This window comes from Sciurus vulgaris, assembly GCF_902686455.1.
Source record: "Sciurus vulgaris genome assembly, chromosome: 8".
NCBI classification, from domain to species: domain Eukaryota; kingdom Metazoa; phylum Chordata; class Mammalia; order Rodentia; family Sciuridae; genus Sciurus; species Sciurus vulgaris.
Window position 1 is genome coordinate 145291272 of NC_136468.1, and position 26033 is coordinate 145317304.

At 53.5% G+C, this 26033-nt stretch overlaps 1 protein-coding gene across 9 annotated transcripts in view; it reads right to left on the reverse strand.

The window, feature by feature from the left end:
* CUX2 (cut like homeobox 2) overlaps positions 1–26033 on the reverse strand; it is a 232590-nt gene that overhangs the window by 175087 nt on the left and 31470 nt on the right. The window contains exon 1 of one of the 9 annotated variants that reach the window (XM_079149492.1): positions 22093–25315. The exons of the other annotated variants lie outside the window; for them this stretch is intronic. The gene's annotated coding sequence lies outside the window, so the exon portion shown is untranslated. Of the gene's footprint in view, positions 1–22092; positions 25316–26033 lie in introns of those variants that run through there. 9 annotated transcript variants of the gene reach the window in all.

Sequence of the window (26033 nt, forward strand, 5' to 3'; positions counted from 1 at the left end):
CCGTGATAAGCACATGGATGCCTGCAACCACACAGACCCTCAGTCACACGCTCATGCATCTCCCAAGATGCACACTCACACACAGGCAGAGACCCACGGGCCAGACCACCACCAGCCACACAAGGCCACCTTCCGAAGACAAGCACAGAGAGGCAAGGCACGACTCACGAACACACAGAGTCAAGACCCAGGCTCCTGTGGATGACCCTCAAAGCCATGATGCACACAGAGAGCCACACACAAAGCCACAGACACAGGACACACACCAGGTCGTAGCCTGGGCACTCACCCTGGGCAGCTCCTGCCCTCTCCCCACTGAGAGGCCCTGGGAGTGATCGGCGCAGCCCAGCCAGGCAGCCAGAGCCAGCGCGAGGGCCGTCAGCAGCACCGCGGCACATAAAAAGTGAATGTGCAAAAATAAAAGCGAAAGGCTGCAATACAGCCGTCCCCTTCCCACAGGACTCCACGCTGACGCAGGTTCTGCTCTGCAACAAACATTTTCATTCTAATTTTAAAGACATTAGCATTACCTCCTTGGCTCCGGATCCAGCCAGACGGCACCTCGCCTCCTGCGCTGTCCATTGGTCGTGCTGGGAGAGGACACAGGGTCACCCTGCACCTTGGCACTGGCCTGGGGACCCGCTGGCCACCAGGTCTGAGTGTACACCACCACTGTGGGCCCTAGGTTTAGCACCTGATAAAGCAGTTGGGTGGTCAGAGGATCAGGAGCCCCAAAGTTGGCAGAGACACCCCCAGGCACCCCCCCCCCCCCAGGGATTCTGTCTCAATCCCAGCAGATCCAATCCTGTTTTCAATGTGAGTGCCAAGCATGAGGAGCAGCTTCCAGGGGGCAGGGTATGCACTGGGCTCCTCTGCCACCCCAGGAGCACCCTGCCTGCAAACATGGCTCACGGCATACCTCCCAGCAGGGCCCGCCAGGCTTGGCAGGGGCTCCAGGGAGAAGAAATGCATGCAATGGTCTCTGAAAGCCAAGCATGCCACTTACCGAGCCGGAAGGCCCAGTCCCCGCTAACATGCCCTGCTCCACCCTCAGCTCTTGCCTGGCCCCATGCATCCTGGAGAACCTGGGCCCTATGAACAATGGTCTCCAAAGGCCCCCTTTGTCTCTCTGACACCTGTGCCTCAGCGCCCTTCAGCTCCGAGCTTCCAAGTCACTTCCCTCCACAGAGTTGGAAGTCTAGATCCTGTGCCACACGGGGTCCCCAGTTCCTGCTGTCCCTTAGCTGTACGTCACACTTGGCATCCTCCAGGAAACTGCCTTGGCCCTTGGCTCTGGAGGCCTCCTTAGCTCCTGGCTTGACTGCTCCTGCCCTGGCCTGTCTATCCAGAGGCTCCTGGATGGCAGGGAGCAGCCTGTGGTGTCCCCTGCCTTCCCTGTGCTGCACAGCAGAAGCCCTTAGCTGGTTGTTGAATGACTGGATAAATGAACAGCCAGCATGTGCCGGCCAAGGCCAAATCCCTCCAGCATGGCTAGGGTCTTCTTCCTTGGGACTCGCACAGAGTGACCAGGAGAGGGAGACCCATGTAAGCCCTGGCTAGAAATGGGGAGGTGACAGGGGCTCCCTGCTCCAACCTGTTCAGCTTTGAGGCAGTGGCAACAGGCCCCCCTCTGGTCGTTCTCAACCACTAATGCATCTCTACATTGCTAATTAGGGCTCTGCGGGTCCTGAGCGTAAAAATGTGGGGTGGAAGAAAGAAATGTCAACAGATGGCTCACGCAGCCTCCGCATCCTGCCTCCAGGAACTGTCGAATCTCCCCTGAAATGTCCCTACTCCAGCCCTACACAGTGTGGCCTGTCTTCCCCACAGGACTCTTACCAGAGTGCTCCTGTGCACGTGGCCTGAGAGCTCTCTGCAACACCCAAGTGTGCCCACTGCTCCTCTCCCTAGCTCAGACCCTCAGTGGGTCCCGACAGTTCTTGAAATTAAACCCTCAAATCCCCACCCTGAGCCTTGGGGGAAAAGTTCAGACTGTACACAACAGTCCACAGGAAGCCATGCCTTACCAGATGCCCACGAGCCACTCCATACTCAATATTAGATATGGAAAATGACAAACCCCAAAATAGTGTGGCCTAGCAAGAGGGAGTGAAGAGAAGGCAACACACTGATAACACTGATCCTTTCCCAAAACATTCTTCCCCAGTGACAAGACAAGCCCTGGGGAGGAGACATCCATCAAGCCTGGAATGAGTCTCTGGGAAGTGGCCAAAGCATTGATCCTTCCCCAAACAAATCCGTTCCCAGATACTGACCGCTCTGACCCCAGAACCTCCATCTGGCCCAGTAAAACACAGGTCCCAAATTCCTGAGTGTCCAAACTGACACGCTCATTAGTTAAGTCACCTCTCAGTGTAACCTATATAAGCACAGGCTCCCCCTTTGGCCAGTGGCTCATCTTCCACCAGGAAAGTGGGTCCATCAGGTGTGACTCCATACTGAATAAATGCTCTGCTGATGCACGAAGGCTGCGCATGGCTGGGTCCTATTGTGCCAACACTCACACTCCCGATGCAGCACCTCAGGACCCCAAGAAGTCCGGGGCCCGCCCTCTGTGCCCAGGCAGTCCAGGTGTAAAACAGCCACCCTCATTCCCTGCCTGGCTAACTCGTGCTTCAAGACCCAAGTTTCAGGCCCCCTGTGGCTCCTTTCCAGCACCTGGCTCTGACCACCTGCTGAGCGTGGTGCCCACTGCTATAGAAAAAGCCATTCTGTGCTATAATGGGTGGCATTCTTCCCCGGTGACCCCCTTGAGAGCAGGAGCTCTCTTATTTATCTAAGGGCTCCCCAGATCTGGCCCAGAGTAGACACATGAATATGCATTAGTTATTGCTGCTGTGATTAATATAATTTTTAAGCTCCCTCTACTGCTGGTGCTTTCTCTCAGCTTTCAGATTAGTTTGTTTTTAAATAAACAAAGCCAAAAAGAAAGATCCAGGCTCCTTTGCTTCCTCCTAGGCTCCCCAGGCTGTAGTCTAAAAGGGAGGGCTGGGGAACTAGCAGGTGAGTAGGGCGGGGAAGCTGCCCCCAAGATGAAACCAGAAGCAAGGGGAGATGACAAGGCACATCAGCCCAGGACAGAAGCTGAGATCTGAGACCCTTAGGCCCAGCACAGAGGGAGCTGGGCTGCCACTTCAAGGCCACAGCTGGTAGGCTCAGGCGACGCACACAACTAAGGATCCCACACCTACTTTCTGGGGGTATCAGAAGTCAGGACTCATGGTTAGCAGGAGAAGAAAAGAGGAAAGAAAATACTGGATTCTGCCTGATGGATGGGCAAGACCCTACTTTTAGGAAGTTTTACACCGAGTACAGAGACTGTGAGGCCAATTCCTCTGCTGCCCCCAACTCCTGGGCAGTGCTCTGGCCAATTCTATCTCCAGTTGGACACCCACCTGGCAGCTGAGCAGCCCTCTGGAGGGAAACTGGGTTGGGGAACAGAGACTTCAACATCCGACAGAAGGGGTATGTGACAAGAGGACCAGGAGGCCTTGGACCAGTGAAACTCAGTTTTCTCCTATGGAAAATGGGTGGAAAGCACCTAAAATTAAACAGGGGCATGCCAGCATGGCAATGGCCCCCCATTCCACTCTGCCCCATGCACAGGGGCTGACGATAATCTGAGTAAACCCAACTGGCTTCTGGGAAAAAAGCCGTGATGGGCAAGGGAGACCAAGATCCAGTTCTCCCTCATGCCCAGAAGGGCTGCATCTCGGCCCCTGTGTGGCTGAGAATGAGACCCAGACTCTGGTAACAACAATGCCGAGTGCAGGACGACTCTTAGCTCTGCTTCGTGAGGGGGCTCGGTGGCACCTTATCCTGGGCTGTCATTCACCCACGAGCCCCTCCGTGCAGGCCCAGCCAGCCCCTGGCACTCTCTCCTGCCCTCACTGCCAGCTCTGCTGGGCCTTGTGCCCTTGCTGGAGGAGGCTCAGACACAGGGCTGGGGCCGGGGTCATCCATGGTGCTGGCTCTGAGCGCGCCCCAGAGTGGCTCCCGTTTTCCAGGTCTCACGCTAGGCCAGTTCCAGATGCAGCATCTCCTACTGCAGTACCAGTGTGTCCCTCTGTTATGGCTCTGAGACACTGAAGGGGGTGACAACATCGAGAGAAGGCAAAAACGGACAGAGGCTGTGAGTCTCCCTTGGGTGGCGGAGAGTGAAGTGGGGACGTAGTAACAGCAGTGTCACAGGGTCCATCTTCACAGCAGGAGCAGTCGTAGCTCATGGACACCAGCCGGCACCTGACCTTGCGTGAGTCCCTGCCAGCACCCTCCCATTTTACCTCATTACAGCCCCGAGGAAGGTAGTGTTGCTATGCTTATTCTACGAATGAGGAGACTGAGGTTTAAAATGACCCCTCTTCACTCCATTTTATAGATCAAGAAACAAAACTCAGAGAGGGCAGTTCATTTGCTGGAGGACACATAGAGGGCAACAGACTGTGACTCGACTCCAGGCTTATCTGACCTTCATGCTCTTAACCACACCTGTTCCCTCCCCAGGAAGACCCGCAGCCTGTCATTCAAGAAACAGTGACCAAGCCCCTAAGAAATTCCAGGGTCTGTTCAGTGCTGCCACCACTGAGGTGAGGGGTGAGTCCTGGGGCTACTGTGGCTGACCTGAAAAGAGAGCCAGAGCCGAGCCTCTCGGACTTCAAGGTGACGGGCACCAGAGGGGGCTGGGGAGGGGCCCATCATCCAGGGAGTCCAGAGAAAGAGTGGCCTCCTGGCGACACAAGACAGCTGCCAGGCTGCACAAACCTCTGGTCCACCAGGCAAGATGGACTTGCGTGAACAATCACATCATCGTTTCTAACTGCTTAAACAGGCAGGTGCCACCGGGAGCCGGGCACAGGGGGAAGGCACGCACCCCTGATCCCTGTCCCCACCACCCCGCTGAGCTCCAGCAATGGCAGCACTTACCCACCTGGAGGGGAAGACAGCTCCCAGTCCCTGTAAATGTCTGACCTTTGGCCAAGGCGAGGTGGCACAGGCTGCTCAGGCCGGGCCCAGCCACAGCCCCCGCCTCTCCTCCTCCGCGGCTCTCAGAGTTATCGATTCTGCCTCTGGAATGGCCAGGATAATCTGCTCAGCTTTAAAAACCTGGTCTCAGGAATCCCTTGGCCAGGAGGTCACAAAGATTCCTCCAGAGCATGAGGGAGACGAAGCGACCCATGGGTAACACCACACTACGCCCTGGCCATGGGCTGCCCAGCTGCTGCTGGGCGTCCACCAGGAGACACTTATTTAAACAGCCTCTCAAGGCTTCTGAAGAAAGTGCAGTTATGCATTTTCCCCTTCTTGCTGGCGCAAAGGACTATAGATAAACATCAATTCGCTCCTGCGGATCACAGTCACAGTAAATAAATTTTTCAGGAAGCTTGAGATCCGCACAAAGGCTCCGCCAAGCTCCCATTTCACACAACATCAATGTTTGGCCTCCAAGAAATAAAAGCTCTAAGGTGGCCGTCGCCAGGGCAAAATTATCAATTGTCAAGTCACTTTTAAAAAAGGGAGAGAAGACAAGCATTTCAGCGAGACGGTTCCCCCTGTGGCTCAAAAAATAAAAGATAGGCAGCCGATCACTTCACCCACAAGCCAACCATGGGACTTGCCCTTAGGAGCCCGGTGTCTGTCCCCCAAATGTCTAGCCTGGGACCCACTGCCCCTAGGAACTGGCACAGCCACAGCCTGCAGCAGCCACTTCCGGCTGAGTTCAGTGACTTCCATATCTCAGGCGCTGGGCTATTTTTATTTTCTCAAAGTGGGTTTTTTTTTTTTTTTTTTTCACTACTTTTGGAAGTGGCAGACGAGGCTTGTCTATTATAAAATATTTGTTGTGAACACACACACACACACTAAGTTGCTCACCGCCCCACACATAGTTCCTGCTGTGTAAAAACCTCAAGTCGCCAGGGTGTGAGGGACGGGCAATGGGAAGGCGGGACCCCACCCTGGTAGAGTGGGGCCGAGGTGGTGCGAGTCTCAAGACCCAGTGGGGTCCTGCTGCAGCAGGTGTCAGGGCAGCTCTCAGTTGGGACTCAGGGAAGATGTCATTTTGCAGATGGGGAGACCGAGGCACGGGGAGCCAAAGAAAGGGAGACGAGGACTCAGATGTACCTGCACGTAAGCCAGTTCTGCCTCTGGCCGTGCACACGTGGGCGGGTGACTTCAGCCCGCCTGAGCCTGCTTCCCAACCTGTAACGTGGGACTGAGATAGGAATCTGGGAATAGAGAGGGAGACGCTGAGTCTCAAAGAAGTGCCATCAACCACGGAAACGCAGGAAACCAGGATCGCTGCAGCTCCTGGGCGATGCGTTCTTTAACGTGAGGGTGAAGTGCAGGTGCAGGGAACCTGCCTGAGTGTGTAGCTCCTCGGCCCCCAGACCTGAGCAGCCATCCTACTATAGATATGGCACCCCATACCAGCCGGCTGCCAGCTACCCCCTAGAGACAGCCCACATTCTCCCTTGAACATGTACCTACTTTCCTAAATAAACCTGTCTATGCCTTCGACTGGCATGTGCTGAATTATGTTCTATCAGGGATGCCAAGAACCTGCTGGTCCTGAGTCAAGTCCCTTGTCTCTGGAAACTCCTTGGACTGGTCTTCAGAGACACACCTTTACCAGTGACAGGATGGCAGTGGTCTCCCCTCGCAGGGTCCCTCTATTCCCACCTGTGGGCTTTGTTCTTAAGGGCTCAGGCCCACGTCGGCAGTGGGGGCAGGGCCAAGGCTGGAGCTGAGGAAGGTCCTTGGAGTCAGCAGGTCCTCGGGCCCATGACGGCAAATCACAGTTCCACCCCGAGTCCCAGGTTCTTTGTCCAAACAGGGAGGACCTGGGTGCCTTGGTCTTTGGCATTGAAATCCACAGTGGTGCCTCCGTGACCCTCACAAGGCAGACGCTGTCCTCACCCACTTACAGAAGAACACAGAGGCTCCAGGAGAAGTGAGCTGTCAAGACCCGGGAACAGGAGCAGCTCTGGACTCAGCTCAGCCTCTGCTCCTCCCTCGGCTTGCAGGCAAGACTGCAAGTCTCCGTCTTCCCGTCAGTGCCACACGTAGGTGGGAAGGTGGAGCCTTCCCCCCGCTGAGCGGGTGGTCTCATGCCCACGTCCCACTCCTTGTCCGCACAGCACTGTCTTCTAACGGTGCCTGGGTTGAACTGAACTGTGGTTTCAGAAATTCACACCCAGGTCCTCAGAACCTGGTCTTATTTGGAACAAGGATCTTTGCAGATTTATTCACTTAAATTAACATGAGGTCACATGGGGCTAGCATGGCCCCAAATGCAGCGACTATCTCTTCACAAGAGAAAACAGATGCAGGGGTGTGTGCAGGGGGTCGCTGGGGGAGGCCAGCAAGGAGCAAGGCAGCTCCAGGCCAAGGCTGGCCAACCGTCCTCCAGCAGCACACCTGGCTTCAGCCCTCTGGCCTCCAGAGCCAGGATGGGATCAGTCTCTGTTTTAAACTCCTGGGCAGTGGTGCTTTATGACAGAGGCCCTCAGGAATGAGTACAACACTCTTCTATAAAAGGTGCCCAGAACTCAGGGATGACGATTATCTGGGCCTTTGGAAAGGTTCCAGGCAGGATGGGATAAAAGGTCAAAACGGGCCTCAGTTGGGCCAAAGGGATGAGGGCCCAACCCGCCAACCTCAGTGGTCCTGGGCATTTCTCCATGGGCTTGGGAGGTGCACAGGGAGGACAGAAGGCTGCTGTGTGACCCCAGCCGTCTCCTCTGGGCCTTCGCTGAGTCAGGACGTCCACCCCACTGGACTGAACGAGGGAGTTGGAGTCTCCAACACCAGAACCTCATCCCATGGAGATTCCTCGTGGCCTCTAGGTGGGGTTTGGGGTCCTGCTATTTGCTGGGAGGTGCTGAATATCACTGGACCCTCATTGAGGTCAAGGTCGCCTAGAGATGGGGGAGATGGAAATGACCCACTTTACAGATGAGGCTGAGGATCAGAGAGGCAAAGGGATCTTCCTCTTATGGCCAGCCCAGAATCCAAGAGAGAAATCCTGCTCCCCAGATGCTCCCGCACCTGGCCCCTCCAAGAGCTCCATCATTTCTACACTAAAAAATGTCCTGAATCCATCCATTTCTATTGAAGTCCAGTTCTACAACTCGGCCCTGGGGAGGTCACCAAGCAGCCTCCTCCCTGGCCTCACTGCCTCCACTCAAAGCTAGCCTCTGCTCTTCTCCATTCTATCTGGCAAAGGTGCCCTTCCTGCAGGTACACTCATCTGCATTGCTCCTTTGCTCAAGCCCTCCATGGCTTCCCGTATTTCTCAAAATGAATTCTACACTTCTCACCCAGCCAGGGCCCTTGAGACTCTTCCAGCTTACATTGGGCTATTTTAATAGAAGAAAAGACTGAGGGCCAGAGTGTCCAGGTTGCTGTGTGCCTGTTTAGTGCTCAAGCATTAACGCCCTGGTGACTGGTGACGGTTCCCTGGATGTTCCCACCTCCTCTGAACGCCAAGCTTGGTCACCTGCCGTTCCCCTCTCCCTGCAATGCCCTTCCCTTCCCCTCCTCCCTCAGTCATCTTTTGGCTCTCAGCCCAGGGGTCATCTCCTGCAGGAGGCCTCTCAGGTCCTTCCAGTGGCCCCAATTATAACATATGCCATTTCGCTCAGGAAATGAACAGCCGAGCAGAACTCGGGTCCAAGCACAGGCCTGGAGGAGCCCCACAGGGCAGGACAACTCGGCAGGGGCTTCGCTCCTCCCAGCATGCACTGCTCAGGCACTGAGCCTCAGCAGACTGGCCAGTTCCTCATTTTAGATCTCAGATTCTGCCGGGGTTTTCCCTCACGGTGTTTCCAAATACAGTTCCTTGTGTAATTTCATTATTATTCTCGTTTCTCAGATGAAGAAACTAAGACCTGAAGAGAAGCTGGATGCCTTAGGCTGGTGATGTGCAGAGCAAAGATGACTCCGACTCCAGAGCCCGTGCCTCCGGATAGGAGGTGAGAGCAGCCTGGGGCACCATGACCCGAGGGAGCTGGGATCACTACCCCAGGTGCCAGAGCCGGGCAGGCCACACCTCCACCCGGAACGCCCCCAGCTCCCCCACCTGTCAAGCAGCCAGAGCAGCCCCTGACGTCACATGCCAACACCCTGAGAAGGCAGAGGGGGTGGAATGGAAAGGGGTTGTGACTCAAGGTCAGGAAGCCCAGGACCCCTTGGGGCCCATGCCCCCCCCCCCCTGCAGAGCTGTTAGCCACTGGAGAAGAGACTGCCAAATCCCATCGTCAGATGTCCCAAGAACATGAATGACAGGTAAGCTTGGTGACTGCTCAGCATCCAAACCACAAGACTAGAGGAAGGAACTCAGGGTTAGGGCCCAATGTGCCCAGACTTGAGTCCCATCTGCACCACTGTGTGTATTCAGGCCATCCCTTGGCCTCTCAGAGCTGGCTTCCTTGTCTGTCAAATGGGGATGTCACATGTGTCCACCTCTCGGAGCTCTGAAGACTGAATCCACAGACCCCGGACAGTCCCTCCTCTGTGCTTTCCATATGGAATGACGTGCTCTCAGCCCTTCCCTTTTTCTGCAACGGAACTTTCTAACTGTGGATTCATGCCCAGTTGTGACAACCGTCCCCACTGTACAATGTCACAGCGGGACACTGACATTAAGGTGGTTGAGACGCAGAGCATTTCCATCCCCATGGGGTCCCACCCATGTCCCTGGGGCCCATCCCTCCATCTCCTCTCTGCTCCTGACTCCACCTCCTCAGGATGCCATGTGGAGGGAACTGGCTCCTTCCAGCCCCGCCTGGGTGCCGTGTGCACTGACAGCCTCCCTTCTGTGGCTGGGCAGGGTCCGTGGCGTGGACATGCCACAGCCTGACTGCCAGCTTAGTGCAGAACAGCTGGGTTCTGTCCACTTTCAGGCTCGAATGAACAGAGCTGGGAATGTCTGTGTGCAGGTTTTGGTGAAGCCAAGCTTTTAGGCCCAGGCATGACTTAGCTCCCCTCATTTTTTTTACTTTTTAGATATTTTTAGTTGTAGAGGACACAATGCCTTTACTTTATTTATTTATACGTGGTGCTGAGGATGGAACCCAGGGCCCCACACATGCCAGGCGAGCGCTGTCCCACTAGCCACAGCCCAGCCCTCCCCTCATTCTTATAAAATCCCAACAAGCCCGACTAGGCACCTACTATACGTAGTGGTGTTCCAGGCCCAGGATGCCCTCTTGGCTGGTACCAAACTGAGGACCTGGCAAACGACTCAGGGCAAAGACCACTCTCCTGCAGCACACATGCAGGCAGAGGGACTCTCTGGCCAGTGAGCAAGTTAGTGGCAGCTCCTGGGAGCCAGGCCGAGGGCTAAGCACTCAGGTACGCTTCGTGAGGAAAGGTGCATCACCCCAACCTGTCAGCAGGCCAGGAAGCCCCAAGGAGACTTGTCATTCAGGTGTTTTCTTTAGGAAGTTCATGTGATAGAAAAATCCTATGATGTTTCCATTCCATAGGCTTCAGAAGTGGTCACTGGTAGCTCTGATACCAATGGGTAACTGTTTGCCTGCTTCCCAAGTTCAGTACTGTCCGAGGGTCTTTAGACGGTGTCACTTGTGATCCTCTACTGTAAACCACCGAGGTAATGAAACTGCTAGCTCCACTTTACAGAAGAAACCGAGGTCCTAAGAGGCTAAGCTACTGGTCGAAGAGTACACGGCTGGGAAGGGGAGGGTCAGGACTCGAAACTTCTATGATGGAGGGGGTTTGTGGTCTGGAAACGGACCCGCCTCCTCTCTTGCTCCACCCCAGGTCTCTGATGTGGAGCGACCCTCTCATCGCATGCTCCACTAAGGCCCTGGGCAGTGACTCTAATACACATCAGACGGTTCCTCACTAGGTGTGAAAGATCTACATGCAGATCACCTCCATCAATGTGTCCTAAGCTCTCTCCATAGGAAAACAAAAGGAAATAATCAGACAGTCCTGATTATTTAAGGCATGTGCCCTGGATCCCGGAGGAACATCACGGCAGCCAGCGGGGATGGTTTCTGTTTTCGTCCCCTTGATCAAGATGCTCCCCTCCTGCAGGCACCTCGGGTCACATGCTCCCAGCAAGGTACCATCCCAGAAGCACTCCTCATCCTTGGTCCTGAACCACTCACCTGCACTGCTCTATGACGACGACGCATGGGGATGTTTAACCGCTGACACGGCAACATCTTTAGCAGGAACGGAAGGCGTGCTCCCTCTCACCGACAGGGTTGAGAGCTGGTGGCGTCTGTTACTAGGGCTGTTACCAGGGAGGCCTCAACTTGCCACACGCTGCCTCCAGTTCACCAGGAGGGACCCAGGAATCACGCTGCTGGAACCAGACAACACCCAACACAAATGGAGACAAACACCAGGGAGGGAAGCAGCGGTGCTGATCTAAGACGAGGGCGGCAAGCTTTAGCAAAACACGGTCAGAGGTCTCTCTGGGGGACAAAGGCACCGCCAGGGAAGGAGCAATCTGGGCAGCAGAAACAGCACGTGGCAAGGTCCTGAGGCAGAATAGACCCAGAGTACTTCAGAAACCAAAAGCAAATACAGAATTTCTTCAGATTTATCTCCTTCCACTTTCTACTCAGTCCTATCCCCAGAGGCTTCCATGGTACTCCCACATTCCCATGAGGGAATGCCGACCCACCTTTCCAACCCTCCCCTGGATTTCCACATGGCCCCTTTCAGACGTGTGCTGGTAGACGCTGAGCAACAGGTCAGTGGGGTGGTATGGGCCTGTAATACCGGCTACTCAGGAGGCCAAGGAAGGAGGATGGCAAGTTCCAGGTCAGCCTTGGCTACTCAGCAGTGAGAACCCGTCTCAAAGGAAGAAGTCAAAAGGGCTGGGGTGCAGCTCAGTGCTCGAGGCCCTGGGTTCAATTCTTAGTAACCCCCAAAAAAGGGTCAATGATAGGCTCCCCAGGTTTGTGGAATCGGCTGGGTTCCACGGTGTGAGCATTTCCAACATGGCGATTCCAAACTCCCCATGTGACCCCAGAAGCGAGGAGCCGGGGGGTCGATGGGATCCCAGAGCCCAGCCCTGTGCACACCTGAGCACTCTGCTCCAGCCAGGCCGCAGATGTCACCGCCTGAGCGCAACCGCTAAGGCCCTCATCAAAACAGCGTCCTGGTCCCGCCCGCCCCACTCTCCACTGCCATGCTGGCTGCACAGTGTTCAGTACGGTCAGTGCACATCTGTCTGCCTCTCCGCCGCCCTCCCAGGGCAAGGGGGGTCATCTCCATGCGGCAGGAGGTCACCCAGCTTGCTCTGGGCCTCACCAGAGCCTGGACAACTCGGCACACAGCAGAGGCTAGATAGATACAAGGCAGGGAACAGTAAGAAGGCCGCGTGGCTGGGCTGCGGTGATAGGCTAAGGAGATGCTGTGTCCCCAAAGGTTCACGTACCGGAAGCTCGGTCCCAGTGTGCTGGTGTGGAGGCGTGGGGACCTTTGCGGGGAGACTAGCCAACATGGGTGCATCACTGGAGCACCTCTTGTAGTTCAGGCCCAAGAGCGACCTGACCCTGAAGCCCCCTGCTTCCCGAGGCCCGTGAGATCTTGTCCATGTGCTCCCACCATTGTGACGCCCTCCCCATGAGGCCCTTGCCAGACTAGGACTTTCAATCTCACAAACCATGAGCTAAACGCACCTCTTTTCTTCATACATTATCCAACCTCAGGTATTTTGTTACAATAACAGAAAACAGACTAAAACAGGAGGGTCATTGGGCCCAGCAGCCAAGGCCTGGGGGACCCTGATGACGGCTTGGACATTTCCTCCTGCTATGGCGGAAATTCCTGGACTTTTCTGAGCAAGTGGGCAAGAAGACCGATTTGTGCTGTAAAGAGGTGACTCGGAACACTCAGTGGGGGAGACTGGAGGGTCAGTGAAGGCAGAAGCCCTAAGAGGGGGCCGGGAAGGGAAGGGAAAGGACAGAGGGGCTCACCTGGGAGGCACTTGGGAGGCAGCATCGCACCAGCAGGCCTTGGGGTGCCCAGGGGCCTGGGGAACCTCGCTGGGCCCCAAGTTCTCCCCAGGGCCCTGTGTCCAGCAGGGTACCAGGGATTTGGAGTGACAGGCAGGCACCGTGGCCCTCTGCCAACTGCCCGCCACGAGGCTCCTCGCTATGCAGCACCGCTGCCAAGCCTCCACAGCCCCTCACGCCGCCAGCTTTTAAAATAGAAGTTTCCTGTGAAACTGCAAATAATTCATCGCTGAGTCCTTAAAACGTTCACAGGTATTTAAAATGCTATATAATCAAGTTCACAAAAATACAAAGTGTAAGCGTTAAAATACTTTAATGTTCTAATTAAAACAGACCACTTCTGCCCTGCCTCTAACTCCTGTTTACTATTTCCGTAATAGCCAGTGGCCTGTTCTGGAATCTATTTATTTTTTTCTTTTTTAGATTGGCCTTAAAAAAGGGGTAGGGAGAAAAAGTTAAGTTTGCTCTCTCCAGCAGTGCACTGAGCACTCAAAAATCACACTCCCAGAATATCCACAGGTTGCCAGCTGCCACAGCGGCGGGGGACAGCTGTGGGGCCCTCCACCTGCTACTCTGGAAACAGCTGGTGCCAGGCAGCCCTGAGAGGAAGGGGTCAGAAGACCTGCACGCTCTGGGAATGCTCCCACCCCAGTCATTTGGCTCTGCTCTGCCAGGCCTCCCTGCGATGGGCCAGCCCAAGGGAGATCCTGTTTGCTTGTAGGATCTGGAAGGGTGGGTCAAGGCTCCGCCTCCACATGGCCCCGGTGCCTTTGCACAGGCTCTCCACTCACCCTTCCAGCCACAAGCTCCTACTCAATCCAATTCTCAGCACCAAGCTCACCTCCTCCAGGAAGCCTTCCCTAACTATGCCCCACCATTTCCAGGGGAATCACCCTGCTGCTTACTGCCTCTACTCTCTGGGCCAAGGGTGGCTTGTGACTGCTTCTACCAAAAGGACCTTGGATAAGCGAATCCTCTGGGTCAAAAGTGGGCCGCCCTAACACACTGCCCAGACTCTTGTCCTGGCCTCTGCCAGCCAAGGACTCCCAGAATACGACCCCCACACCCAGCACGTGTGGCCCTTTACTGACTCAGCATCATGTGCCTCCTGTGCCTGGCAGCCAGGCACTCAGCCCACCAGGTCCCAGGGCCAGGGAGAGCAGCTCTGCAGCCACTGGGCCCATGGTGTGCACACAGCAGGTGCCACCAAATGGCCCAGGAAACACTCTCAACCCCCTGCCCGACCTCGTCCTGTCTCCTAAGTTCCTCGTATCTGGCTTCTCATCCACTCAATGGCCCCCTACTGGCACCCACTTTGTGTCAAGCCTTTGCAACACCCCAAGACACACCAGCTCTGGGGTCCCCAACCCCTCACCAAGGGTCCTTCTTCTGTTCTCATCTGGCCCTGGTCCCATGGTCCCCACAGGCCCCCGTCCTCAGAGTCTGGCCCCAAGAAGGGCTCCCGACCTCCTCATCCGGCGAGTCCCCTCACACCTGCACCTCCCCCAGTCCTCCCCAGTCCTGGGCCACATCGCTGTGCCCTGGCTGCCTTCTGGCTGGCTGCCCTGCTCCCACCCACCTGACACAGTGGGCCTCACCCAGGGGACACAGGTGACATCTGGACACATCTTTGGTTGTCACAGCTTGAGGAGGAGGCAACTGCCGTCCAGTGAAGGCCAGGGATGCTGTTAAGCCCTATAATGCACAGGACAGTCCCCACCACAAAAATGCCCTGACCGTCAACAGTGTGGAAGACGTGAAGCCCTAGGACAGAATCCGAGTGCCCACCCGCTGCTCTCCACTGCCCACCAAGCTATCCAGGAGCCCCTCCTCTGGAGCAGCTGGCTCCTGCCTTCTCCTGCCCAACCCCCACGTCGCCCTTCCACACATGAGCCAAGCTGGCCTGCTCCGTGCTGCCCAGGCATGGCCCTGGCTTCCCACCTCTGGGCTTGGCCCCTGCTGCCCTCTGTCCCCAGAGCATCTGCCTGCTCTGGCTCTGGGCCCTCGAGGTGTCAAGGCTTCCAAATGCCCCAGCTCTCTCCCAACTCCTGGCTGACCTGACCGCCAACTCTCCCCTGACCCCAAACCCTGGGCTCGGACATCCCGGGGGCCACCTGCCGTCCTGCCTGGAGTTGCTGCTCTCTGTTGCTTCTCTCTCTTTGGGGAGTTTGATCTCACTCATGCCTGCCCCCAAAGTGCCCTACACGGTGCTGCACACAGTAGGTGCTCCAGAGAAGTGCAATTCATGTAACCCTTCTTCCCACTAAAGCTTGAAATCCAGCAAACTTCCAGGCTGTGCACCTGGAAGTTCTCAGTCTTCGTTCGGACTGATTCCAGTGTCTCCAGTGTCGCCTTAGGATGTATGGTGACCTCCCTCTTCCTTCTCTTTCCCCTTCACGTCGGCTTGAGGAAGAAGCCTGAATTGCCCTTGTCCACAATATGAAGAGGGACATGGATTATACCAAGCTACTGGCCATCCCCAAAGACAGCCCCAACCTTGCCAGGGACATTTCTGCCCCTTTGGGACAGACTGAATTCGAATGACAAACTAATACAGTCTCAATACTGAAAACCCATAATCCTCCTTCAGAGAGCGGAGCACAGGCAGAGCTACGACTTCCACCGCCCAAGGTCAGAGCAGGGCAGACTCAGAGTCCTGCCACTCAGGGGAAGGCTGGGCACTGAGGAGCCACCTCCTGGAGCGCAGGGCGGCTCCCGAGGGCGGGGGAGGTGGCCCCACTCCTGGCCTGCCCTGCTCACAAGAGAGGTGATCTTGTGGTTTTGGGGAAAAGCCCCCAGGCACAGAGGTAGTCACCAGGAGGTAGAAGGTTGCTGGAAGACATTAGAAATGCTAAGGGACAGTGACAATACCTGCTGACAAGGAATCTTGCCCCTTCTGGCCTATACAGGCACTGCACCCTGCAGTCACCCCTTATTTTCCTGTGAGGGTCCCTCCCAACTGCCATGAACAGTGTCATGGTGTTGGGCCAGCCAGCCTCGACCCTTCTCCCAGGGTGTCAGCCCCTCCTCTCTGGGAGGGGCCCGGTCAGTGTCTCCCCTCGCAAGGCAGAGTCCCAGGCCAGGCCTAGGCCTGGGCCTGGGCCAACAAACAAATCTCCCCCCTCCCCGCCCAAGGAGGCTCTATTTTTTTAATTTACAGAAATTGCAACAGCACATGCTGCTTGGCAGTGGTTCTTCTCCAAAAGCAATGTGCCAGGACGATTCCCAGGACAACAGGAATCAACTGGTCTTTTGCTCTTCCACATACTAAGAACTGCCCACGCTTTTTTTTTTTTTTTTTTAAAACTGTATTGGAGACTCACCGCAGGGCCTTGCTAGGGGAGCAAGCACTGTACAATGGGGCTGCATCCCCGAACCTTTTTTCTTTTTAATTCTTTGAGACAAGATCTCACTAAGTTGCCCACGCTGGCCTCAAAGTTATGATCCTCCTGCCTCAGTCTCCTGGGTAGCTGGGATTACAGGTGAGCACCAGCATGCCAGGGCTGGCAGAGCACATGCCTGGGTTTGATCCCATGCACTTCTAAATAAATAAGTAAGTAACAGCAAACATGACATCAAAATCAAACAAACTTTGGAAGGATTTGAGACACCCCTCAAGAAAGTTGAAATCCGAGGGGGTGTCCTTGGCTGGACGGTCTGGGTAGATGACAGCTGGAGGTGAAGGAGAGGATTGGTACCCCCCACCACAATCATCCATGAGGACCACCCCAGGTCTGAGGGCTCCTGCTCCACTTTCCAGAAGCCCCATAGGCTGGGGAGGGCCTTGATGGTTCACTTTGCATGCTCATTCCTAACAGCCCCATCCGTTCAAGAATCACTGCATCAGACACCACTCAATGTTCCCAGCTCCATGAGAGTTGTTATCAGCAACATCTCCCTCTGATAGCCGCAGACACTGGGGCTCAGGTAATATCAGTACTCATAACTTCTCACAGTTGCTGGGCACTTACTCTGTACCAGGCCCTATTCTGAGTACCTTCCAGTGTATTGACTTATTTTATCTGGTCTTTCAACAGATATTTATTGAGCATTTACTATGTGCCAAGTGCCCTTTTAGGTATAGAAGCACAGCAGTAAGCAAAAGTCCCTGCCCTCTAGGAGGTGGAGTTTTAATGGGAGAGATCGATGAACAAGAGAAATGGTTGAAATATGTGTTCAGTCATATCAAGTGTGAAGGAAGAAAAAGTACAGCAGGGAAGGGAAGCGGAGGGAAGGCCGTGTGTACGATGTGTGTGCAGTGGGGCATAGTTCATGGCCAGGGAAGGCTTTCCTGAGGAGGTAACTGGGGAGTAACTGCCAGATGAACTGATGGAGCGGGGCAGGCCTACACCCAGAAAACAGGCAGCAGCAAGTGCAAAGGCCCTGAGAGTGTGCTCAGGCTGTTCAAGGACAAGAAGACCAGATACAACTGTCATTCTACAGACATGCAATGGAAGCCCAGGGAACGGAAGCAACTTGCTCAGGTCACACAGCAGTCAAGTGGACATTCCAGGACCAGAACTCAGGACTTGCAAGGACAGATTAGATGGTTCCTTCTACTGAGATCTCTTGATGAGAGATCACATGTGTCTCACATGGATAAAGATGCTTGTGAGAGCCTGTTTGTCACATGCGCCATCGTGAATCAAGGTGTCCTTCCACCTAATGCCAAAACCACACTCCGAACATCACATGTGGACACCCACACGAACCTAGCCCGGTGTGTGCACAGGCCTTTCTGCCCCCAGCAGAGCAGGAGAGGGAGTGTTGCTGGGAATGCTGCCTGGGAACGAGGTTCTGGGAGCAGAGCCCTGGGGGAGGCATCGCTCCTCGTGCCAGCAAAATTCAGCTCCACCAAGGTCCACCAAGTCCAGTGGGCAAGAGAGAGAGGCCAGCAGGAGTCCTCTGGGTAGAGCTATGTAATCACAGGCAAGTGGCTGCCCCTCTCTGAGCCTTATCTATAAGACGGGAGAGGTGAGGCCAGTCCTTGCCCCAGATGCCACTGCCACTTCACACAGGTGTGTGTCACAGCGAGTCACAGATGATGTGGACAATTTCAACTAGACAGCAAAATTCAGCACAAAGGAGAATGTCAATCTCTCACCCACCTAAGACCCAAGTCCCAGGGGCAACCACTGCTGGCAGTTTCTTACAACTCCTTCTGGAAAGTTCTATCCTAGGAGTTGTTCTAACTCACTGGTGCGCAGCAAAGGGCAATTTGTCTGAGTTAACAGCTTGAAAAAGGTGTGCTGAGATGGGAAGTCCCCACTTCTACTTGACTTAACAGCCCAAGACCCTCCCTGCCACCTGTTCCCAGCTTGTTAGTTTGAGGAAAAGTTCGAGGTATGGTCCACAGACAGGTGACATTCTGCCACAATCGTCCCTCTATCCACAGCAGGCTTATGCCAGAAGTTACCTGGCAGGCTGGCCCCAAATGCTGTCCCCTCATCCTCAGTCACTTGGCTCCAGACCAGAGCTGCTGAATCCATCCCCTTCGCCTCCTCCATGCTGTCCCTGGCCAGAGCCCCCATCATCACTGGATGGATGGCCACAGCAGAACCCTCGGCAGTCTCCCAGCGACCCCAGCCCTCTTCCAATTGATCCTTTCCATTGCCAAACTCGAACAAGCTGCTCTGCTGCCCATACCTCTCCGTGGCTTCCCAGGGCACTGGCGAGGAAACCTGACTTGCCTACTTTCCCAGCCTCCCTGCCTCCCTGCTCCTCCAGCATGCCAGCCATAGGCTCAGCCCTGGCTGTCCCCCAGCCTTCCCCTCCCCCTTCTCTTCCCAGAGGCGCGTTCTTGGGGCACAGCCACATCCTTCCTCTTCACGCTCAGCAGCCTTTGTGCCTGTCCATGCTGCCCTTCCCTCACAGCCCGGCTCCCCACTGCCAGAATGGAAGCTCTATAAGGGCAGGAGCCTTGTCTCTTAGGGACAGCCTCCTCCCGACACCTCACAGTGCCTGGCACCAGCACGGGCTCAGGGTTTGCTGAGTGAATTAATAAAGTGGCCGGAGCAACACCCCTCCGCTATCATTAATGGTCCACAAATTCAATGTGCTCATTTGCTGATTTCCATACCGTTGCTCTGAACACCCTAGCAAGCCCCGCACCGACAAGCCTCGACCACCCCCAGGCACAGCCTGGCTCCTTTTGTTTCCTCCCTCCTTTTCTTGCTGTTACATTAAGCAAAATTTCTTCATTGGCAAATAAATGCTTTTTCCATCAATAACCACAGATGACTAAATCAAACCTTTAGCTGCTGTTCTTATCTCTTAAACAGACCCATGGATTTCCCAACTAATCAGAGGGGGGATCAAACGCTGCCATTGGAGGTAGGAGATAACCCGGTCAATTTCTTCCAGGAGGAGGGAGCTGGGCGGGAATTTGCGTATGGTCCCCCAAAAACAAACACTCTTGTAAATAAAGCCAGCCTCCATCCCGTCTCCACAATGCATCTCTTATTGAGTGAGTCAGGTGTTTGGCTGATTAAAAATTGATCCATTTCAAAATCTAATCAACAGAATAGGATTCTTTCATACGTTATCGAGAGAGCTGCTGACATCGAAAACCAAACCTGTTATTAACCCATGAACTCCAGTGACCTGCTCCCCCGCCGCTCCCAGGGACCGTAAATCACTCAGTGCTCCCAGAATGGGACCGGCGAGCCTGATGGATTTAGACCAGGGCGGCAGTCCAGGGGTTCAGGTCGATGGCATGGCCCCGCCAGTCCCCCGAGGCTGGGGTTCAAGACACACGGGGTCCGTGTGTCATGACTGTGAATACATTACCCACGTGCACCGAGGCCTCGCCTGGCTGTGCCTTTGACGGGAAGCCTCTCTCGACTTCTCGAGCAGGGCAAGCAGGCCGGCTTGGGCCTTGGGGGACAGAGGGGCTGGGGAGAGAGACTTCTAATTCCCAAGTTAATAAATTATTTCCCTTGAACTTCAGAAAAGGAACAAATAAATAACGACCAGGGGGCATGGCAGCATTTTGCAAACAAGAACAGGCAATGCATTCAACACAAATATTTCACCTCCTCGTGCGAGGAAGGGCTCTGTTGCAACGGGACTGTTGAAAACAGCCACCCGCTACTGTCTAGGGGGGCCCAGAGGGGCACGGGCCTTCTCACCAATGTCCAGACTCTCTGACCTTGAATTAAAGTCTCGTTAAAAGTCATAATGTTGGACTGGGAACGTAGCTCAGTTGGTAGAGTGCTTGTCTCACAACCACAAGGCCCTGGGTTCAAACCCCAGCAACACACACACACACACACACAAAGGTCAAAACAAGAGCAGAGTAAAGAAAGGTGGTGTCGCTCTCTCCTGTCTTAATGGACACACATCCACAGGAAAGTTTCCATCCTGCTAAGCAAGCAGGAAATCCAGAGGCAGCAGGGCTGGCCTTGGCATTATGATTTTGGGGCCTGTGTTCAGCCACCTGATTAAAAAGGATTTGGGAGGGGAAATGGAAGAGTCTGGGGCAGCGCTGGAAGCTGTCTGCTAAGCAGTGGAGGAGCCACTGCCTCACGGGCTGGGCTCCTGGGGGACCCCAGGAGTGTGGACGCCACCCTGGGCTCTGTGATCTGAGTGGCTGGTAGAGTCTGGATCCTCGCCCTGCCCACCTCCTGACCTTCAAGCCTGGGACATGGACTAGGCCTCTCTCAGCCTTGGTTTGCTCACCCATCAATTGGGAACGATGAAGCAGATGGGTTCAGGCCATCTCTACGTGGCAGGAGGCACAGGGAATTACTTGAATGCTCAACCAAGAGCACCACTGCTGCAGGTGTTAACACTCCTGCTGCTGTTCTGCCAGTTGTGCTGTGCTCCTTAGTGGAGGCCTCGATGAAGTAGCCTCAGATCCGCATCCTGCTCAACTGCAGGTGCTCCCACTGAATGCCTGACTTTTCTAACAATTTGATGCTCCAGTGCACAAGATGCTAGTGGGAACCCCCAAAAGTACGTACATGATATGTGGCTGTGTTTGAAATCCAAAGTCATGGTTTCAAAGCCCAGCTCTGCCACTTACTAGCTATGTGACTCTGAGAAAGTGAATTCACCTCTCTGAGCTTTTTCAACTTAAAAATGGGGTAAGAGTGCTCACTTGGAGGAACCCACTTAGCTCAGTGCCGGGCACAGAGTAAGGCCTGGACTAATGTTAATCACCACTATCATCATCATCATTGTTCAGACTCAGCTTCCCACTTGGTCCACTGGAGACAATTTGGTCCATTTACCAGTAAAAGTTAAACCTGCAGGGGCTTCTTGCTAAGTGACACAGGGCAAGATACTTGGCCTCTCCAAGTCCTGGGTTCCTCCCAAATAAAGGCAAGTAATGAGGCCCCTGAGCTCTATCTGACTTGCTTACAATCCTGCTTACTCAGTTTAGAAAGGTGCCTGGTTTACAATAAGTGCTTGAATAAAAAAATAAAGCATTGCGTTCTCCTCCAGAAAATGTCAGTACCCAACACAGGCTACTGGAAGTAAACGAATGTAGAACAACCCCACAGGGCCCCAACCCAAGGACCCCTGTGCAGCTAGAGGGTGGCCTCGGTCCACCTCAGCCTAAGCTGTCTGCAGGGTGTCCAAAAAGCAGAAGGAAGCTGACTTCACCCAGCAATCCCTCCTGGACACCAGGAGACCACTCTTCCGTAATACTGTATCTCGAAGTCCGAAGCACCTCTGATCTCTCAGAGCAGAATCCTCTTCCGAAGGCCCCTTGACCTGATCACATTGACCCTCTGAGCTGTCATTTTGTGGCTGCTCTGCACAGATGGGGTTGCCCTGTCCAGTTGGCTGCAGCCTGGTGGTTCCAGGGGTGCCACTAGAGTGAGACAGGAAAATCGGAGCTGGCCCCCAAAAAGCCAGGGAGTGGGGAGCAGCTGCTCCCGGGGACTAGTGTGGGCTGCTCTGTCTACTGCCCCCCACCTGGTTGGCCAGACCTGGTCCATAGAAAGCCAGTGGCGACTGAATGAAAGACCCTAAGTCCCTGGGTCTCTGGCCAGGCAGGGACGGGATGAAGGGGGGGCAATTCTGGGAGCGCAGGGACCTGGCCTTTGGCCAGGCCCAACCTTACCTGGCCTGTCCGTGGGGTGTCACCAGGAGGCCTCAGACTTGGGCCGAGGAGCACTGTGTCCTGGAAAGCAGGAGCCAGACCTGGCCAGCCCCTGAATGGCCCAGCTGGGCTCTCACGGCTGCCGGCGGCTGTTTATCGCTGCGCTTTCCTCATGACGGGCTTCCAAGAGCTGCAAATCAATGCAGCAGGTTCTGTGCCCAACCCCACCTTTCCCTCTCACTGCCAAAGTTCAGCTGCCACTTCCTGAAAGGTTGGGGCAGACAGATGCTGAGCTGCCCCTCAGCTTACAGTCCAAGCTGAAGGTCTGGGGCAGCAGGGTCCCAGTAAAGAAGAGGCAAAGACAAGCACCCCAGGGACTCACTCCTAAGTTTGGCTCAGAATCACCTGGAGGCTTAGAAAAACTCAGATTCAGTCCAGCCTCTGGGATTGGGTTTCAAGAGACCTGGGGTGGGGCCAGGGTCTGCACTTAACAAGCCCCTGGGTGATTCAGATGAAAAGCCAAGTGGGGAAACAGTTGGCGTGTGTGAAGACTTAGCTTCCAGGATGCCGATTATTATAGCTTTCAGAAGGGACAATTCAAAGAATTGTTAGAAAATACAAGATGCACAGATTTGACCAGATAAAGGAATACATAATTTTGCCTCATATAAACAATGCATACATTTTTTTTAGTATAAATACATCCCAAACATTATGAGGCATACCAACAACTGTTTACCTCAAATTCAAATGTAACTGAGTATCTTATTTATTTCAAAATCTGGCAGCTCAAACTGAAAGCCATTTATGACCTTGCACCAAAGGCTTACTGACATAAACTGGAGCTCCTCCACAGGAAAGAATATTATATAGCCACTAAATTGGATAATAATAGCACAACACTGGCCAAGTGCCAGTTGCACATGCCTCATATCCATCAATTCAGGTAGTCCTCCAGATAACCGAGGCAGGCAGTGTTAGAGCCCCTGTTTTACAGTGAGGAAAGTGAAGTTTAGAAAGGTGAAGTCACCTAGCCAAAGTCACACCTCTAGAAAAAGGCAGAGCCAGGTGTTAAATGAAAGAAGTCAGATCCCTGAGACAAGCAGGGACTTAATACCTTATTGCTCTCTAATCAAAGAAGAAACAATAAAAGATATGAGACTAGGTTGTGCATCTAATGTGAAGTGGAATCATATTTTAAGCCCGATCCATTCCACATTTATATAAATTAATATCAATGCATTAGAGATAACATGAAGGTCACACATAAGGTAACAAGTGGTGTGACCACTTTGGAAAGTCACTCGGCAGCCTCTAAGCTCCACACACACACCCTGGAACCCAGCAAGTTCAGGCCTCAATGTACACAGTGGTTCTCAGCCAGGGGCAACTCTGCCTGCCCCCTAGGGGACACTGGCAGTCCCCGGAGACACTGCTGTTGTCACAATTTGGGGGATGATACTGGCAACTAGGGGGTAGAGACCAGAGGAACTGCTAAACATCCTACACACAGGAGGATGTTTAGGGCAGCGCCCACACACAGAATTACCTGGCTCCAAATGCCACTGTGCCATGCCCGGGAAACTTGACTCAAGCTCAAGAAAACTGGGTGTCCCTGCGTATTAAGAGACAGTCACACACCAACGTTCCTACCAGTACTGTTGGTAGGAACCCCAGACCGGAAGCCACCCCAGTAACTGTGTTCACCAGACAACAGGAGGCTGGGCAGCCAGAGAGTAAATGAACCACAGTGCCACACGGCACAGGTGAGTCCCAAGAGCACAGTGCCGATCAGACACCACATGACACACGCTGGCTGGTTCCCAGCAGGCAACATTGGTCCGAGCTGTCAGAAATCCGCATACGGGTCCCCCTGGGGTTGGGTGGCTGGTAGCATGGAAAGGACACAGAGGGGTTTCTAGGTGCCCAGGGATGTTCATCTTGTGACAATTAACCTAGCAGAACACACAGATGCTGTCCTTTTCTGTGTGCTTGTTACATGTTGACAAAGGTCCAATGAAACTGTGATATTTATCTCAGAAGTAAATTTTTATTTCCTTCTTTTTATCTGTTCTTTCTATAATTGCCACACTGAACATGATTTGCTTTCCTTAATGAATGAGAAGGGTGACAGCAAATGTGGCTATTCATTCATTAAAAACTTGCTGGCCCCAGTGTGGGGCACAGAGGGAGGAGCGTCCCTGTCCTCGAAGAGCCTGCAGTCGTGGTACGTTAGGGAAAGGACGCGGAGGATCCAGGATCCACAAACAAGCAGGCCTCAGGGTCACGGTCCGTCAGTAGCTTTGGGTATCTCAACTGTCCAGCCCAGTGTCTAAACTGATTTGATCTAGCTGGGGCAAGGCCAGGTCTCCCCAGTTGCCTGGCACCACCCGTCCCCCACCCGGCCCCACAAGCTTCCTGCTGCTTTACCTGGAGCTGAATCCACCATTAATGTTCCCTGCCTATCCCTAATTTGGTTTCCCCAAATTAGATACCACAGTCAGCACTACACTGCTGAGAAAGAGATGGACGGAGGCAGGTAAACGCAGAGGAAGCAACCCGTGTGGGGTGGGGGTGAGTTCTTAACATGAACACAAACACGTGTGGATAAGGCACTACTACATAAACAAAGCAAGGTAAGCTCTAACAAAATATGTACATGATATATATGAGGAACACCAGGAAACTCCAATGAATGCAATCAAAGGAGAACTAAACCAATGGAGAGACAGTCCATGTTCATGGATAGGAAGATCGATATTGTCGAGATGTCAGTTCTTCCCAACTTGATATATAGACTCAATGCAATTCCAATCGAAATCCAAGCTAGCCATTTTATGGATATTGACAAACTGATTCTGAAGCTTATATGGAGAGACAAAAGACCTAGAATAGCCAACAAAATATTGAAGGAGAAGAACAAAGTCAAAGACTGACAGTATCAGACTTAAAGACTTACTATAAAGCTAGGGTAATGAAGACAGGGTGGTATTGGAGCAAGAACAGACAAATAGATCAATGGAACAGAATAGAGAGCCCAGAAATAGACCCACATAAACACAATCAACTGATCTTTTTCAAAAGAGCAAAGGCAGTACAGTGGAGCAAAGACATCTGTCTTTTCAACAGATGGTGCTGGAACAACTGGACATTCACATGTAAAAATATCAATCCAGACATGGTCCTCATACCCTTCACCAAAATTAACAAAATGGATATAGAAGTGTATGAAGCACGACTTTTATAAAACTCACAGAAGATATCATAGAAGAAAGCCTCGATGACCTTGGTGACATTGACACCAAATACATGATCAATCAAAGAGCTATTTGATAAGCTCAACTTCATAAATTAAACACTTCTCTGTAAAAGAATTTCAAAAGAATAAGACAAACCACAGGCTGGGAGAAAATATTGGCACAAGACATATCTTATAAAAAAGACTTCCATCCAAAATATACAAAAAACTCTCAACACTCAGCAGTAAGAAAACAAACAATCCAATTTAAAAAACAGTCCAAAGACCACAACAGATACCTCACCCAAGAAGATACACAGCATAAGTAAACAAGCCCAGGAAAAGATGCTCCACTTCCTGTCTAAGACGACGATGAGACACCACTGCTGCCTGTAAGCTGGTATGAACCAAGTCCAGAATGCCAATGACACGGGGCGCTGGTGAGGATACGCGCGGAGAGAACCCTGTTATTGCTGGTGGGATGCGGAACGGCACAGCCACTGTGGAAGACGGGCTGTCGGTCTCACAAATGAACATGTTCTTACCATATGATCCAGCAATTGGGATCCTTAGCATTTACCCAAGAAGCTGAAAACTTATGTCACACAAAAACCTGCACACAGATACGTACAGCAGCTTTATTCATAACTGCCAAACTTGGAAGCAACCAAGATGTCTGTCCTGCAAGAGGTGAACAGAAAAAGAAACTGCGATAACTCCAGAC